The sequence below is a fragment of the Cynocephalus volans genome, chromosome 8 (assembly GCF_027409185.1).
Source record: "Cynocephalus volans isolate mCynVol1 chromosome 8, mCynVol1.pri, whole genome shotgun sequence".
NCBI lineage: Eukaryota > Metazoa > Chordata > Mammalia > Dermoptera > Cynocephalidae > Cynocephalus > Cynocephalus volans.
The window spans coordinates 58,712,900-58,732,705 of record NC_084467.1 but is presented as its reverse complement, the minus strand read 5'-3'; the positions used below and the strand labels follow the sequence as shown (position 1 = coordinate 58,732,705).

At 40.2% G+C, this 19,806-nt stretch overlaps 1 pseudogene; it reads left to right on the top strand.

Moving 5' to 3' along the window:
* The first annotated feature begins 6,489 nt into the window (after nt 1-6,489).
* Nucleotides 6,490-6,918, top strand: LOC134385073 (AP-2 complex subunit sigma-like; annotated as a pseudogene).
* Nucleotides 6,919-19,806: the final 12,888 nt, after the last annotated feature.

Sequence of the window (19,806 nt, the reverse complement as noted above, 5' to 3'; positions counted from 1 at the left end):
TGCATTTACATTAATTGTACAACTGTCACCACCACCTTATCACCATCAGAACCCTCTTATCCCAAACTGAAATTCTACCCATTAAGTCATAAATCTCCTTTTTCTTCTACTCTGTGCCAGTAGGAACCACTATTTATTTTCTGTCTCTCTATGAATTTGACTATTCTCGGTACCAGGTGTAAGTGAACTTATACAACATTTGTCCATTTGTGTCTGAATTATTTCTTATTTCACTTAGCATAATGTCTTCAATGTTCACTCTGACATGTATCAGAATTTCATTCCTTTTTAAGACTGAATAATATTCCATTGTATATTTACAACATTATGTTTATCCATTGTATATATACAACATTTTGTTTATCCATTCATCCATTGATGAGTATTTGGGGTATTTCTACTTTTGGCTATTGTGAATAACATGAACATCTATTTGAGTCACTGCTGCCAATTCTTTGGGATACATACTGTTTTAGTCCATTTTGTGTTGCTATAACAGAATTACCTGAGACTAGGTAATTTATAAAGAAGAGAGGTTTATTTGGCTTACAATTCTGGGACAGCTGCATCTGGCACGGGCCTCAGGCTGCTTCTACTCATGGCAGAAAAGTGGCAGACAGCCAGCGGGTACAAGCAGATCACATGGCGAGAGAGAGAAAGAGGAGGTGCCAGAGTCTTTTATTTATTTTTTTATTTTATTTTTTTTTTTGTCGTTTTTTCGTGACCGGCACCGGTCAGTCCTATATAGGATCCGAACCCGCGGCGGGAGCGTCGCCGCGCCGCCAGCACAGCACTCTACCAAGTGCGCCACGGGCTCGGCCCTGCCAGAGTCTTTTAAACAACAAGCTCTCAACTAATAGAGCGAGAACTCACTCACCTCCTCCCCCAAGGAGAGCATTAATCCATTCATGAGGGATCCGCCCCCATGACTCAATCAGTTTTCAACACTGCCACATTGGAGATCAAATTTCCACATGAGTTTTGGAGGGGACAACACATCCAAACTCCATCACATACCCAGAGGTGAATTGCTGGGTCATACCATAATTCTATGTTTAATTTTGGGGGGAAACACCTTCTACAGTGGCTGCACCATTTTACCTTTCTACCAGCATTGCACAGAAGGGTTCCAATTCCTCTACATCCTCACCAACACTTGTTACTTTCAGGTTTTGTTTTGTTCTGTTCTGTTTTGTTTATAATAGCCATCCTAATGGGTGTGAAGTGGTGTCTCATTGTGGTTGTTGTATTTTCCGAATATATTGATTTCCATCCCTAATGATAGGTGATATTGAGCATCTTTTCATGTCATTGTTACCTTTTTAAAAATTCTGTTTTGTAAAGATCTATTGCTCCAGGCTAGTGCTTCTCAAACTTTAATGTGCGTCTGAATATCCTACAGGTCTTATTAAAATGCAGATTGATTCAGTAGGTTGGGATGGGCTCTAGATTCTGCATGCTTAACAGTACTCCAGGTGATATTAATGTTGCTGGTCCTCAGATCACACTTTAGTTAGCAAGGATTTAGGTCAAAAGGAGGATTTGACCAAGCTTGGTTATCATACTTATTTTCACCTGGCTACATTTCTTTATTCTCTTCCTGCAGCAAAATTCTCCAGGTCTAGTTTACTTCCTATCTCAAGGGAACATAAGGCTGAACGAGCAGTTCCTATGTTTTCTTAGAGGACATATGTCATAGAGCACTGGTGACAAGGAGAATTGGAAGTCACCATATGCAAGCGGTGTATTTAGACCCTTCAGTTTACCCTATGATAAGTAATTACAAAAGCATTTTTTTCTACCAAACAAATAGATATATTATGAAGTAGAATATAACAATTGTACAAATTTTCAAATTAAAACATGAGATTTCAAAGAAATTTCCTATATCTATTGGGCAGCTTAGCTCTGTATTCCCAGTTCCCCAGGAGTCCTCATTATTCTCCACATGGGGATACACCAGGGGACAGTTTGAGAAGCCTTCTGGTCCCTGAGTTCAAAGGAGAAGAAAGGGATGTAACAGGACAGGAAGGCCACAGCCAACTGACTAGACAGCAATTTTTTTTTTTTTTTTTTTTTTTTTGGCGGCTGACTAGTATGGGAATCTGAATCCTTGACCTTCATGTTACAATAGACAGCATTTAGTAAGAGAAACTTTTCAAAGGAAAGTCATTACCCCATATGGGAACTATCATTGGGGATTAGAATATCCTTTCTTTTCAAATGAAAAATATTCTTGATGAGCTAAAATAAAAGGTGCGAACCTCACATCATTTCTCATGTTTTGTTGTGGCCTTTGACTTATCTGTGATCTTTCAGTATTTGCCACGTACTCTCAGAATTCCTGGCTAGGATCAAGAAGCAGGGGCCTGCGTGGAGAGTGATGAGCCAGTCGAGGTGAACTGAGTTCCAGAGAAGGCCTGGTCTTAGATGAACATCATGGACTCTTAGCTCTTCCAGAGAAGTACCTTTTATGGCCTGATATATACAGCCCATTCCCCACCCCCATCCTCCAAGGCAGGGCAGGGGTTTTAAAGAGGCAGGAATCTGCTAATATACTTTGGACTGGCCCAATATCTTGACAGGGGTTGGCAAACTTTCTCTGTGAAAGAAAGGCCAGATAGTAAATGTTTTAGGCTTTGTGGGCTATATGGTATCTGTCATGGGTACTCAGTGCTGGCAGTGCAGCACAAAAGCAGCTATAGATAATTCATAAACAAATGTACGTGACTGTGTACCACCAAAACTTTATTTATGGAAACAGACAGAGGGACAGATTTAGTCTGTGGCTCATAGTTTGCCAAAACTACTCTAAAGAGCACCGAGGGGAGCCTTATAAATCCCAGATCAGAATTAGCAGTAAAACTGTGGCATTGAGAAACTTGTGGTTTTGAGTTCAGCATACACAGATGTTTCCTGAGCATCAACATCCCCACTATTGCTAGCATTTTAGAACTAGTTGCTATGTGCCAAGCAATAGACTAAGTACATTATAACCTCAGTTTAAATTGGAATTGCTATAATTTTACACTTTACAGCTGAGGGAACGGAGGATCAGGAGATTAGGTAACTTGCATAGGCCTACAAAGCTAGTGAGCAGTGAAGCTGTGCTTCCTAAAACAGGGATGTGGACTTCTGCTTGCAGCCATGATAGAGTAACAGGGACTGGATTTGCCCTCCCACCTTAAACAACTAAAACACTGAACAAAATATACAAAACATTGGTTTTCAGAAATTGAGCAAAAGGCAGAGCCTAAGAGAAGGGAAACAAAGAGGTGAGCCCTACGATGCTCTACCTCATTGTCTGGGGCTGTTTCCAGGCTATACCAAAGGCAAGAGAGACCAAACAGAACCCAACAGTTTAGGAACACAAAGTTCAGGGTTCTGGGAGGCCAAAGCAACTAAAATCTGTGCGCAGAGTACTGTAAAGGGGAGAGCCACACAGAAGGACAGCTACAAAGAGACGCAGAGGTGTCCCCTTGCATCTTTAGCCTTATACTGAACAGCACATTGTGTAGAGAAACTACCCATGTAGGAAAAAACCATCAGAAAAGAGAAATCCCCAGAATTCACCGAGGGTTAGGAATATTTTGTTCCAACTAGCCAGAGTAAAAGACTTCCTAATATATGGAATAGAGTAATCAGAAGGTATCGCCTTAGTAGGGGAGCTCAATTAGCCCTACACTAAAGGCTGTTTTGGACCTGGCTAACAAAGATTAAAAGCAAGTCAAAAGGATCAATTTGTTTCCAAGTAACTTGATTGCATCCCAAAATAAATCCTAAAAAATATTTAAAGAATTGAAAAGAAAAATCTGCCCCCCAAAACATAAGATTCACAATAACTGTCATCCAATCAAAATTACCAGGTATGCAAAGAAGCAGGAAAATATGGCCCAAAACCAAAGGGAAAAAAAGTCCTTCAATAGAAACAGATACAGAAATGCTTCAGATGATATAATTAATAGACAAGAATGTTAAAACGGCTCTGTAAATAGACACCATATGTTCAATAAGGTAGAGAAAGCAAAAGCATGATGAGAAAAGAAATGAAGGATATAAAAAAGACCCATATCAAACTTATAGAAATGGAAGACAAACAACAGCAGTGTCTGAGATGAATGGTCACAGCACCAGCAAGTGGCAGGGCTTGAGATTTCCTTCCGGGACTGACTCCAAGTTTGGTTCTCAGTGCACTACTCTACCAGTTCTGCAGCAGAGGAGACTGATGGAGAAGGCAAATCAAACAGTATTTTCTCAATTAAACCAATTGGCTCTTACAGGTAAGTAGCATTTTTAACATTTCCCTGAATATGTTTGAACTTAATTCTGCCTACGCTGCACAGTAGAGACTGAGGCTTAGTAGACACTGCCCTGCATTTTCTCTGACAAAGTAGGAGGTAGTAAGAAAAGAAACAAAAGAACAGCCATTGCTACATAACTGTAAATCTCACCACCCCTGGGTAAATTTGCTTAGTTTTCTTCCCTGTTAATAATATTTACACCTCATTGATTTTTAGGCAAATCCGTGTGATAAGTTTCTTAATTGTTCTTCAGCTCAGTGACTACTCAGATACTATGGAGATCTTCCTCAATCCATCACAGCCAGAAGAGGCATCAGAGAAGGAAGGAATACTACTCTTAATGGGGGAAGATCCTGGATATCCCTAGGGTAAGTCAACCCTTGATTCTGGCACTCACATCCCACCATGGTGGGGCTGGAGTTCATCTCTTGGCTTTTCAAGATATTCTCAAGAGCAATATTAAAACAGTATAAGGGAATACAGAGTTTTCAAGTTGCTTTGCCACTTTAATTTGCACGTTACACATTACTAATTACACCGTAGTTTATTTAGAAATAGCAACTAAATAAGATGTTAGTTCCATATGTAAATGAATAATAACATCTTAGAATTAGATGCAATCTCATAGATCATCTCATTCACCCCTGTCATTCTACAGATGAAGAAACCAAGGCCACACACATAGATGATGGCAGAGCTGGAAATAATATTTGAATTTTACTTCTCGGAGGGCTGTAGGATATGGGGAAAGCAATGGATTCACCATTTCGAGGCTGGAGGGCCAGATCCTTAAACTTTCTGAATGAAAATAATACCTTCTGTGGATTCAATGAATGTGTATATGTTACATTAAGCTTACATTTATTTTAGAAGCTGCCACACAGAAAAGACTTTCTAAGTGGGCTTAATTTCCCCGAGAACTTGTTGACTAAGATCCTGTCTCAGAGAGAAACCAGTTAGAATCTACACAAAATGGGAAAAGGTGAACCCCCTAAGAGCCTAACAAACATGAATGTTTTCCAAGTCTAGCCAAAATAATTGAGATGGAGTTTTAGGAATGTGCAACTAGAATATAACTGATGGGGGAAAAAGAGCTGTGGTCTAATGAATTTTATTGTAATCTTTCCAAAGAAAGATAGCAATGGAAAGGGAGGCCTGGCCTGCATGGGAGTAGAAAAGGGCAACAAAAGCATGTGAATTGGCCATGTTGCCTCCATCCTTGTCCAAGAAAGGTGACGCATGAGCAGGATGATAGCAGGTGTTACCTCCACCCAGGAAGTTCATCTCTGATTCTACGCTTCCCAAGCACCTTTCTAAGAGTAATCTATGTTAGGACAATAGCATTGCCTTCTCAACCTTCAGTCACCCTCTGCTCTCCTCGCCTCTCCTCTCCCCTCCTCTCACTTACCCTTCCTCCTTCCTTCTCTCTCTCTTTCAGTTCACCTCTATTCTGGGCCATGTGGTATGCAGATGTGAAGCCAACGTGGCTATTTTGCCACCAGAAGAAAAAACAGCCTTAGAGTGAACCTGACATTGTAGAAGGCAGAGACACGGCACGTGCATGTGCACACACATACACACAGACAACAAACACAATCAGACTTTCATAATATGGTTGAGTGCCTAAATCAATCCAACTCCATGTCTCACTCTACTTTGCATTTCCAATTACAGAAATCACCAAATCTCATTTGTGTCATCTGTTTTGAATTGTAATTTCTGTTACTTGCAACAGAATATAACCCAGTGGATCAAAATTAGTTTATTTATGAGAACTTTCCTACATGAGAGATAATGTAATAATCAGCCAACACATACATGAAAGATGATTTTCAAATGAAACTAAAAAATTAGCCTTAAATTTTGTTTTATTCACAGGTGATTTTATTTAACATGATTCACTTACTTGGGTGCATTGGAACATGTCTTTTAACCTTGCAGAATGAATCACTTCTGGAAATACCAAATTTTACATTTCTGGACCTACAAATCTAAGGTCCAGACCCTGAGATGTGGCTACTATGTTCCAGTGTTGCCTCTTCTGGTACTCAGGATGTGCATACCTCTCTCTGTTCATCTCATCTCTCTCTTTAACAAAGTCCAGCCTGGAGCTCCCCAATTGCAGCCACAGTTGGAGCCACCCAGTCACTGCAGGACACGGACCTCTGGGGTTCAGACTGAGATTGCCATGACCTGCTTCATCCTCATCCAGAACTGGGAAGGCAAGACACGCCTGGCCAAGTGGTAGATGCAGTTTGATGACGATGAGAAACAGAAGTTGATTGAGGAAGTGCACATGGTGTTCACCGTTCGAGATGCCAAGCATACCAACTTTGTGGAGTTCCAGAACTTTAAGATCATTTACCTATGCTATGCTGGCTTCTACTTCTGCATCTGCATGGACATCAACGACAACAACTTGGCCTATCTGGAAGCCATCCATAACTTTGTGGAGGTCTTAAACGAATATTTCCACAATGTCTGTGAGTTGGACCTCGTGTTCAGCTTATACAAGGTTTACACAGTTGTGGATGAGATGTTCCTGGCTGGGGAAATTGGCGAGACCAGTCAGACAAAGGGGCTGAAACAGCTGTCCATACTGCAGTCCCTGGAGTGAAGGCTGGTGAGCCCCGCCTAGCCCAGCCCCTCCCAGTGGTCTTGCCTGCTCGCTTCCCCTTTCCAGGTCTACAGCCTACCCCAGCAGTCTCCTCTCTCAGCTGTCCAGGAGGAAGGGACCCAGCTGGGTCTGGGCCGCAAGGGAGAAGACTGCACCCCACTGTCTCTAGACCCCAACTGTGGGTGGAGGCCACCTTGCATATTCCGAGTAACCATTCCGTGGTCATGTGATGCTGTGAGTGTGTGTGACCATGGAGCCCCCAATAAATCTGTGGAAATAAATAAATAAATAAACCGGGGGGGGTCCAGCCCGCAATACTCCCATTCCAGTGCTCTTTCTGCCAAGCCACCTGATCATTAGGTGGTTAATAACGTCATGAGCTTGAAAGTAATAAAATAGCATTTATTTTTCATTAATTCAGATAGGCTTTCCCTCCAATTAGTGTAAATTATTGAGGTTTTATTATATACATACATATGTGTTTGTGTTTGCAAAGTCCCTTTTATGAATAATGACTGTGTGGCCACCCACAGACCAGATGGAAATGGTTGGAGATCATTAAGTAAAACATTGTTAGGTCATTTCCAGCATGTAATCAGTAACAATGGCTGTGGTTAAACTTGTTATATAAACAGATGGAGGAGAGAGTGACTCACTGAGTACCAGCATTACTGAGGCCTTAGGTATCCCCAAAGCAGAGCTTCTAAGGACTAAGCTTAGGGACTGCTATGAATGGATTGGGTGGAGCCCTAGGTTGAAGGGATAGTGACCAGCACAGAGGTGTTGTTCACTGAGTGTTGACTATGGTTTGAGGTTGTGAAAAGAGACTCTCTCTTCTTTCCTTCTCTTTCTTCCTCTGTTCCATATTTCATTTCTTCTTTTTTTTTTTTTTTCTCTAAAAACAGTTATTGAATGTCCACTATTTTCCACCCAATGGGCTGGATGTTTAAAAGGTCATAATCCCAATCACTGCCACAACCATTTCCTGGTTCTGTGGCCTTGGCCAAGTCAATTAACTTCTAGAAGTAAGATTTCTCTCCATTTACAAGTCAAGGTAAAGATGTCTCTTGGGTCTCTACCCCAACAGATTTGCTTTGAAGATCCAATGAAATTAAAGAAGTAAAAGGAAGGAAACATCTATGAAAATTCCATGGCATAGTCCATGCCCAGCACTACCCAGCTCTCTAGCAGATAATGCCATCCTTCTGCTTTGCTTCTAAGCATATTTTCACCAATAGCTATGTAGTACTTTGAAGTCAAGAATACGGCCTTTGTTATGAGAAGAATCAGGGTTCAGTCTCACTCCACCATTTAACAGCTGTGGGATATCTTTTAAAGTCTCGGAGCCTCAAGAGATGGTTGCAAGGAACAAATTAAGTAAAAAAATAATGTCTAGAAATAAGTTAGGGTTTTTTGGTTGTAAGAACCACCTTAAGAAAGGTGGGAGGGAAGGGGGTGATATTCCGGTTTACGCTGTCTGAAGCAGGATCAGGAAGCTAGCAGGACCCAAGGCCCTCTGAGGCCAGACAGGTCCCTTGAACTCTTTCTCATTGCATGTCTGTTTCTCACCAGCCATCTGGTTAGCACTCACTGTATAATCTAGAGACTCCTGAATGATCAGCAAACCACCATGGCCTTGTGAAACAGTCTTCCATGCAAGATTGTCTCCAGACAAGCCAAGGATGGGCTACTCTTGGTCCACCTGGCCCAATCAGCACAGCTCTCCTAATTAGGAGACTGTGGGTGGGCAGAAGGATGTTGTGTATGACAGGAAACATTACTATTCCAAAATATGATAAGAATGTATAAGTACAGTGTATTGAGGGAGTAGTGGTGAATAGAAACTGCCACTGAGCTCTCAAAGGGCATGTTTAGTTGTGTTACACAGAAGATGTTATGGCTTAATGCGACGAGAGATTACATTCTAGGCAGAAAATATTTATTCTTATTAAAAGTATCCCTTTATTGTAGCAAGTAGAGAAAAAGAAAGAAAGTTTGCATGTATGGGGAGTGGGGAGGAAAGTAAAAGAGGCCAAATACAGTATATAAATTCAGTATCCGGGGTGTTGAGAGGAAATGAGGGACTCAGGCACAAATGAAACACCTCGCAGCCATTCCCACAGTAAAAAGTGAAGCAAGGGAGCAGCATTTTGCAGAGGGTTTTGGGGAATCCAGTCTTCTCGGCAATACTGATGATAAAATTTGAATACTTAATGTGAATTCTGAGTAATAACATAAGAAATGACTAAGTGCCTGTTTTAGTCTGTTCGAGCTGCTATAAAAAATGCCATAAACTGCATGGGTTATAAACAACAGAAATGAGGCTGGGAAGTCCAAGATCAAGAGGCCAGCAGATTGAGCATCAGGTAAATGCCAGCTTTCACACAGATTTCTCACTGTGTCCTTACATGGTGAAAGGGGTGAGCTGGCTCTCTGGAGTCTCTTTTATAAGAACTCTGCCCTCATAATCTAATCGCCTCCCAAAGGCCCCCCTTCTAATACCATCACCTTGAGGGTTAAGATTTCAACACATGAATTTGCAGAGGACACAAACATTCTGACCGTAGAATGTGCACTAACAAATACGCACAGCATAACTTGGGATAAAAAGGATGTGTGCACCAGAGGAAAATCAGCAAAACCTGAAAGACAACCTAAACTGAATCAAAATCTAAGCTCTCTCCTCAACAATACCCATCTGTTATGGGTTGAATTGTGTTTCCCTCTTGAAAATAGAAATGTTGGAGTGTTAACCCCCAATACCTCAGAATGTGACCTTATTTGGAAATAGGATCTTTATGCAGGTGATCAAGTTAAAATGAGGTCATGAGGGTGGGCCCTAATCCAATATGACTGGTGTCTTTATAAAAAGGGGAAATTTGAACACCAAGATCAAGTGTTCAGATCCCCATACTACCAGAAAGCCAGAAAAATACAAAATTAGTTAATTAATTAAAAAGGAGAAATTTGGATATAGACATGCATGGAAGGAAGATGATGTGAAGACATGATAAGAAAACCCCTATAAGCCAAAGATTGTCAGCAAACCACCAGTTGCTAGGAGAGAGACCAGGAACAGATTCACCCTCACAGCCCTCCGAAGAAACCAACACTGCTAACACTTTGATTTTGGACTTCTGGCCTAAACTCTGTTGTTTAAGCCACCCAGTTTATAGTACTTTGTTATGGAAGCCCCAGGAAATTAGTACACCATCTAAGGATGCTTACCAGTTTCGTAATGAGAAGGCCGGAAGAAAGTGACAGTCTGAATCCCATTGATAAGCGCACACTGGTTTTGCTTATAAATTATCTCAACATACTGATTTGTAAAGTGTATGGGATCTCAGTCTCCAGTATAGACTCGGTTCTTGAACCATCTCCTTCAGCCCTGAGTTAAGAAGTTCTGTTGGATCTATTGTAATTTTCTGAACATGGTACATTGTACCTGAGTACTGTTGTCAAAATTCTGGTGGCTGCTGTAGTCAAAACCAGAATTCCTCTTTAAACAGAATGACTCTCTAATATGGCTTTTAGTTTTTTTTGTCCAGGTGGGCTATATGATATGGAAGCACTTTATAGATGGTGAAATACTATGCAATAATAAAAATACCTATTCCACTGATAAAAGTATTTTATTTCATGTTTCTTTCCCATTTTGACAAAGATAAAAGGTTTTTATAAAACTCCAGTAAAGTAGTCTTAGGAATGTTGGGAAAGAATATGAGGGTACTTCAAAAAGTTCATGGAAAGATTTGTATTATCTTTCAACTCTATTTTTCCACAAACTTTTTGAAGTAACCTCATACATATTGTTCCAACAGAAAACTGATTGCATACCAGAAATCATGGCAAAAGTCCAATTACACCAGAATGATCCTCACAGTGCCCTACAAAATTCCCTACTGGAATCCATTTCTGCTCTCCCCTCACTGTCCCCAACACATTACACCATCATCTAGATGATTTAGTGGGATTCTCTGGTGATAAAGACTGGTAAGAATTCCTCAATATCCTACTTCTCTTCTTTTGTAAAAACCCACAGATTTTTAGCTGGAAGCATAGCTCTCCAAAGTAAAGACAACCTTTCAAACCTCCACAAATACGCTCCCATGTGATTAAGTTCTGACCAATGGTATACAAGTCAAGGTGTCAAGTGTGGTTTCCATGTCTGGAAAAAGGGTAGATGTGCAAGCTATATCCTCCCATCTTTCTGATAAGAATGCAGACATGATAGCTCGATTTTGTGACATGATCCCAAAGCCATCTATTGAAAATGGTGTAACAACATGATTCCAGGCTTTTGCCATCGTGGGGTGTGTACCTGCCGTGGACTGACACCATCAGTACATTTTAATCATGAGATAATTAAAATAATATATTGTTTAAATCATAATTATTGGGAGATTTTTGTCACATGCAGCCAAAATTCATCCTAAATGATTCAATTCCTTTGAACACAAAGAACAGAAAACTTAAGTTAAGGTGATTCAAACAGTATGGGAAACTTATCTCACATAAGGAAAAACTCAGAGGTTAGGCAGCCCCGGGGGTTGATTAATTCAGAAATTCAAGGAAGTCAAAACACCCAGATTTTAGCATCATTCTGGTCTGTTTCCCACTGCTTCCCACAAATACCCTCCACTTAAGCCCTGATGAACTGGGGTTGGTTCCCTATGTCTACCGTGCTCTAATTTCCCTTCATTTAAATATGCTGTAGCTTCTCTTTGGAATACTCCCCCTTCTCTTTTTACCTGGTGTCTTAGTCAGCTAGGGTTGCCATAACAAAATACCATCAACTGGGTGGTGACTTAAACAGCACAGATTTATTTTCTCACAGGTCCGGAGGTCAAAAGTCTAAGATTAAGGTTCCTGCCCATTCAGTTTCTGGTGAGGGCTGTCTTCCTGTCTTGCAGAAGGCTGACTTCATACTGTGTCCTTACATAGCAGAGAAAGTGTAAGCTCTTGGATGTCTCTTCTTAAAAGGACACTAATCTTATCAGAACATCCCACTCTTATGACCGCATTTAGTTTAATAACTTCCTTAAAGGCCCCATCTCTAAATACAGCCACACTGGAGGTTGAGGCTTCAATATAAGAATTTGGTAAGACACAAACATTCAGTCCATAACACCTGGCAGGCTCCTCTTCATCCTCTAAGATATAATTCAATCCTTATTTCCTTTGAAAAGTCTTCCCAGATCCCTAAGCTAAACTAGATGTTTCCTCCTAAGTTTCCAAATTTGCTCCTATCATGCAATGTTAATCACATTGAACAAGAATAAGTAAGTACATGTTTGTCCCCCTTGTTAGACTAGGAGACATTTAAAAGCAGGAACACTAGTTTGTTTGCTCTTTATCCCTAACACCTAGGGCAGCACCTGGCACAAATTTGGTGTTTAACATATGTTTAAGGAAGGGGGAGAAGAGAGAAAGATTATATCTGTAGAAGAAACTATGATCTGCATTCCAAACAACTGAATTACAAATGAATGTCAGAATATCCATCATTCACTGGATTTGTCCCAATGATACACAAATTCAACTTTCAGATTTAGTGGTTAAGACTGTCTGAGTTAAAAGGCTTTCTTTCAGCTTACTAGCTGTCTGACTTAATTACTTACTGTGGCAGATTTAAAATGATTCGAAATGTGTTATTATTCTTTCTATTTAGAGGTCGAATCTAATTCCCTTTTCCTTAATCTTAGCTAGTGGCTTGTCTGTGGCAGAAGTCACCTTCTGGGAGTTCTGAGGCTACGTCATAAGAAGCCTTGTAGGAACATTTGCTCTTGGATCCCTGAGGCACCATGAATAAAGTCTAACTACCCTGAGTCTACCACCCTGTGAAGAAGCTCAAGCTGGCCCTGTGCAAACCATGCAGAGAGAGATGCCTCACCAGCCCCCAGCTATGTGGGTCCTCCCGTCTGTGATCCTAGACTTCATGGAGCAAAGAGCTGCCTGTCCCAATTCCTGCCTTGCACCCCTGCCTCCGAACATGCAATAATAGCAATAAATTGTTGTTTTAGACCACAAAGTATGGCCACTGTGCCTCTGTGTTCTTGTTAGAAAGAGAGAATATCACCATTTTCTTCCTCTTGGCACTGCTATAAGAGTTAAGTGGGTTAGAACTTGTACAACACTTCAAATAATACTTGGCCCAAAGTAAATGCTTATAAATACTTGTATTAGATGTTATTATTATTTTAATGGTGTTGTTATTTATTTCTGTAGATCAAAGCAGTTTTGCTTTGGTGAAATTAATGATGGCTCAGAGGTAAGGCACATGAAGTTCCTAATTAACAAGTCATATTGCAATTTTGATGACTTTTGAGTCAGTGGGACTTGATTCAGACCTTGTGTAGGTAAGGCCATCTCTTGCTGAAAACCTGTAGGTGTAGAGGATAAGGAAACAAGCCTCTGCTCCAAATATCAACTAACCATCTTCCTAAGACATCAGAGCTGTGGCCTGGGCAGGAGCGGAGGCTTCCTAGTCCACCTCTGAATCCCTTTGTTTGCACTGCTGTTTTTTGCCTTCTCCCTACTGCGATAATTTGACACTAATGGGCAAAGCTCTTGAAGATGAAAATTGTTGGTCTTTTCTCCCTACGAGCCTGGAATCCAGCTTCAGAGGAGGAGAAACACAAACATGACACTAATGGAGTTCCCTTGTTCTCAGTTCTTCTCATTTCGGGACATCAGCGCCCTTGGCATCAAGGCTCCTGCTTCAGATCCATTAGTGCTGGGCAAATGAGCCCTGTGGTTTCTCTCATCTCCTGCCCATAAACCACCGCCCAAACCTCTCTCCTGACCCCTCCTTCTAGTTAACATTGTTTAACACACTCAAGGACACAGCTGCGGTTCTTTCATTCCTAGAAAAGCAAAATGTGCTAATGCTTCCTGTGCTGGCCACCTTGGTGGCAACTCAAAGCCAAAGCCTGGGCTATGTGATGCCTTCTATTTGGGGATGGTATTGATAGCCTGTGACTGAGCACCTCGGTGATGAAAAAGGCACCCCTGGGAAGCCACTGACACGCCTGTGCTCCTCTACTGACTCAACCTGGCACAGCCGGTCACTTAACCATCCTCAGCTTCCCATGTTGCCTGCTTTTCCTGGCCTCCTCTAGGCCAGCCTCAGGACCCTGAGCCCCTGGGAGGAGGAGCTGAGTGGCAGAAAAGGGATGGAGAATATGGACGCACACTAGTACCCTAACTCAGCTAACTGATGAGGTGATAAGCAACCCCCTTCCCAAGACTCCCTCATTATCAAACATGTCAGCAGTATTCTAAGAATCCTGTATAAAATAAGCAAACCAGTCCTTTGAGAAGACCCGAGGAACTGCTTTGAACAAAGTGAATAAGCCTTAATGCAGAAAAGGATACATCCTCATTAAGCTGCAGATGCCAGGAATCACTGGGATGCTGACCCCTATGCGGGCAGTGCTGCACCTTACAGGTAGCAGGTCACCAGGGAGCATAATTCTCTACCCCCTGCAGAATGCTTGCCTCAAATATCTTTATATTTTTATGATGGTACCTGAAGAATTTTTTCTTTCTTTCTTTTAATCTCTCTTTCCAAAGTAGTCTTGAACCCCTGCTACGTGCCAGCTACTGTGCTTACTGACAGTTACATAAGGAAGATTAAGACATGCTTCTTGCTTTCAAAAAATTCACATATCAGTAGGAGGAACTAAAATGTAAAGAATACAATGCCAGGCTAAATCTGGTTCCACTGTTAACACACTAATAGCACTGTGTAATTTTCCTTTCTATCACTTATCACAAGTTGGTAAATGTACTTGGATATTCCATTAATGAATATCTTCCCCTAACCCCCTCCACAGTAAGCTGTGATTCCTTGAATTCATATATACTTAGTAATTATTATATACCAGACACTGTTTCAAGGGTCTTACATATACTGACTTTTAATATTCACACCTACTTCAAGAGGAATGTGCTAATATTCTCATTTTACAAATGAGGGAACTGAGACATGGGAAAATTAAGAAACGTGCTTAAGTTTGCACAGCTGGTAAGAGTCAGAGCCAGAAATTAACCCTAAGCATTTTGGCTTCAGATCTTTGCTCTCAATTTCTAAGCTCTGTACTGAAGGGACAATACCAAGTCTCTTTTTATGGTGATATTTAAATACATTATACCATATAGGAAGATTTTTTTTCTAAACTTGTTAAACTTTAATAATGTGGTTAAACTTTATTTGTCTAGAAAATGCATTCATATGGAATCCCTTAATCCCCTATATCAAATCCAAGTAAGTGAAATATTACAGGGTATACAAAAGATGAAAAAGAGCACTCAGCACTTATGTAGATGAGAATAAAAACAGACTGTTTACTGCAAAGTAAGTCTACATGTACCAAAAGTTTTGTTATCCTAAAAGCAAAGGGCTATACATTGTTACATTCTGACTTGTTCTAAATTTATAATTATGAAAGCCAAAAAATTGATCAACGATTTGCTAAAGAAGGAGACCCACGTCCACTACTATAGCAATCCAATTGATTAATCCATGGACAGCAGGCACTTCTCTGGTAGACTATTGTTATCATATCATCAATTAAAATAGTAAAATATCTGGGCCGAGCCCGTGGCGCACTTGGTAGAGTGCTGCACTGGGAGTGCGGCGACGCTCCCGCCGCGGGTTCGGATCCTATATAGGACTGACCAGTGCACTCACTGGCTGAGTGCTGGTCACGAAAAAACGACAAAAAAAATAAATAAATAAAATAAAATAGTAAAATATCTATTTTAAATGAAGTGAGGTTTCTTTATACGACTATGTAATTTAAAGTCTCACTAGACTTCTAAACTATTTAATTTTTCTGTGCCTTTTAAAAGCATACCATGGACTTCTTATCTTGATGTATTAAGCCTTTTTATGTCTTTGTATGATGCTTTAATTTCATTCAATGATGTTAGAAAATATTTATGTTTGAGTGCAGTTCAAATTCTTTCCATGAACTTTTACTATAATAAAAACCACTGAATTCACTTAGAAAATAAATTGGGAGTCAGGCTCAGCATTTAACAAAATAGTGTGGTTCCCAGAACATCAATAAAGACACAGAATAGGAACATCTGTTGTAAAGACTGCTGATGTTTACAAATACCAGTGTTCTGCTTTTCTTCTAGGCACATGGCTGAACCACATCCTGCAATTAGTTGAGACCATATGTCTGAATTTCAGCCAATGAAATGTGAACCTATGTGGTATGTAACTACACCTGGGCTTGAAACACTAAAAACTTCCTTCATGTATTCCTGATTCTCCTTCCCCGCCCACTAGTTATGTGGACACAATTTGGAAAATGAAGAGAAAAGACACAAGACAAAAAGGATCCTGGGTTCCTGAATGACCACATGGAGCAGAACCCTTCTGCAGACCTCTGTTGGATTGTCACATAAATAAAAAAGGAATGTTTATTGTATTAAAGCACTAAATTTGGGACAGTAGTCTGTCCTGACCTTTTAGATTTTTATCCAGGTAAAATTGGATTTAAATGAGCATCTGGTTCAATATTGAAGACAGGCTCACAAAATGGTTAGTCTGAGGAGCATTTGTGGTAGGAAGAAAAATTTGTGGTGTGCATCTTGCACCTCTCACCCCTGTTCATGCTGTGACACTACTGTCTAATATCCTATCCTGTCGTGGTATACACAGGCCACCCTAGTGTTGCCAGTGCTCTTGCTGCACTTCCAGCACCTCTTTATAGCACTCCACTTTCCAAGTTCTTTCACAGTTTCCCTAATATTCCATCATCTAAATCACCTCTCCAGTGAATGCAACTTAGCTTTTCTTCCTTCATTTTTTAAATTTGCTATCCTTTGCAGCATTATTTCTAAATCATTGTGAGTTTCCTATTCTGTCACATTGTTGACAAATCTCTCACCCCAGTCAAACTGAAAGCTGTTTAAGGGAAGAAACCTATTTGCGGATTGATCTGTTTCTCCTTGCAGTTCTATTGGTTGCTTTCATGTATTTTGAAGCTCTGTTATTAGGTGCATGTGCATTTAAGATTGTTATGCCCTCTTGATGAAATGGCCTCCTTAACATTATGAAATGATGTTCATTATTTCTGGTAATATTTTTTGCTCAGAAATTTACTTTGCCTGGGCTTCTCCTCCCTCCTCCACTGCTTAGAAGCTTCTTAAAGGCAGTAAGCATGGGCAATTGCAGGGCTTATCTCATTTGTTTCCCATCTCTCAGGAATTACTGTCCTTTGTTGCCTATTGCCCACTATCTTGAAAATGATTATTTCATATATTTTAGCCAGTTTTTCATTGTTTCAGCCAGGAGGGCCCCTGTTATGTCATCTTGACTTGAAGGTGAAGTCACAAAGTGCTTTTATACAGCATCTTATTTGATCCTCATTGGAGCCCTATAAGGTAAGTCTTATCCTCATTTTTAGATTATTAAAAAAAGGGGTGGGGGGAGTCTTAGAGAGTTGAAATAACTGGTCTAAGGTTACACTGCTAACAAAATCAACTGAAATAAATGGAACAGGTAAACATTTGGGTGATAGGTGATAGATAAGAAAAAATTAGGTGCATGGTATAAGATTTTTATATTTTGTGAATTTATTTGCATAATAAATCTCACAAAGATAAAAAAAGATCAAAATGCTATTAAGTTCATATGTAATGATTTGCCTTAATTGACAATAGTTGCAGTACATGAAATGAGGTCTGTCTCAGAAAATTTGGGCTATAAGTTCAAAGTATTTGATGGGAGGGATGATGAAATTTTGTAGCCATTGGGACTGGACAAAGATGAAAACTAATGACACTTATTTCAGGTACGAATTGGACCTGTTGCCATACTTTTAAAATATCCTGCAAGTCAGCAATCCTGAAGTAAATGTTTTTAGTGTTCATGGGAGAGCTTAAGAGAAACAAACAACTGAAGTGTGCTTTCTTAACCCCCTGTTTTCTTTTTCCTGTTTGAATGAAATGGAAGTAAATAATCCAGAATGGATTAGAAGGGGCCACCCAAAACAGATAGTTCATTCTTTGTCACATGGAGTCCTAGGGCATAAATGCCTTAATTTAGCAATTGTTTGTAGTGGGCCCAGTGGGAACAACGGAAAATCCTAGTTCAAAGGCGACTCCTTTTTTAAAAGTACCTATCATCGCGGTGTCTGGCACATCAGGCATCCTAGCAAATCTGAGTTCCCTTCCCTTCTGTCTAATCAGAACAGATCAGACCAAATCCTGTCCCTGTCACAGAGGAAGTAGCAACTCAAGGACACCAGGAAAGTCTGGATGAGGAGTCTTAATTTGTTTTTATCTTGGAGATCCTTCATTTACACTAATTAATCTCTCCCTCCAACTTGGAGGGTTAGCAAACCTCTTTTAAAATAGCAGCAGTATAACTCTCCCTAAATGGGATTTTAACTAATGTATAATAATTATTCTTATCATAACAGCATCTTTTTACCACATTCAGAAGAGAACCTCGCCTGTCTGCCGTAAGTGGTGTTATTAGAGGGAGGAGAGTGTTTTTCCTGTCCATTCATGCTCCAGCTGCCATTCAGCTGTGTTCTGTGGGGACAATGATGCTAGCCTTTCATGGAGTACAGATGGAAATGCAGAACTGCAGCATTCAGAAAGATTCTGCTGTCTGCCACAGCATTCTAGACAGCCCTGCTTCTTTGGAAATGAATAATATCCCTGAGCTGTATGAAAACTTTCTTTAAAAAGAAAACTGCTTTCTGAGTCCACAGGAATCAAAAAAGAGAGGTCAGATATGGAGAGTTGTTATAGTGGGCCTGGTCTTTAAATAAGAAAATGCCTTCCTCATTTGCTGAAATGCAAAGAGAATTTGTAGGTACACTACATGAACCAAAAATCTGATTGGAGAGCTCATGTTGCCCTGGGACACAACAGCAGGAAAGCATATGCTTAGACCCAGCTCCTCTGCAACTCGGCTGAAATAGAAAAAGCATGGGCTTTAGCTTCAGATTGACCTGGGTTCAAATCTTAATGTGCCATGAGGAGACATAACCTCTAAGGCAGTGCTGTGCCATGATAGAAATATTCTATATCTGTGCGGTCCAGTAGAGTAGCCACTAGTTAATATTATATATGTGTGTATATATATTATTTATATTATATAAATTATATAATTTATATAATATATATAATTATATAATAAAACTTAAATATATATATTTATATAATTATATATATATAATTCATATATAAGATATGAAAAAGTTGTTGCATCTTGCACCTCTTATTGCTAAGAAAACAAAGCACCTTCAAGCACTAAGATGGCTTCTTTGGGTTTTGGAGATAGCACACACTGCACTTTAGAACACTACTCCAATCTATTTATCAGGTGACTCAGAAGGCTACCAGTTTCACATGGATCCCAGAGCAAGTTGAGGCTGTGGACCTGTCTGCTCTCTCACTCAGGCTGTATACTAAAGTAACAGTAGCATATGAGAATGCTGGGTGGAGGACCTAGCAAGCCCCAACAGCAGAGCTGTTACATTGTCTCCTAGAGCTTGAGAGTAGGGCCATGGATTTTATAGCACAGAACAGCTGTCTGTTTGAAAATTAATGCCTGCTACTTTACTAGACCCCAGGAGGAGTTGAATACTGACATCAAGGACTACATGACTGGAGCTGCCAATAGTGTGCTGGATATTATTTGATCCACTGTGTCACAAATTCAAGCAGGTGCAAGGCAATCCATTATTCTATGGAAATAGTACACTAGGGATTGAGTGCAAGTAGTTCAAGAAAGCACAAGTAAATTTCATAAACAGGTAGTTCAGACTTCTAAGTCACTAGTACCTCTTCTAAAACTCAAACGTATAGTTCAAAGGAGGTTTCCTACAACCAATCATCAGAAGAGGAAAGAAC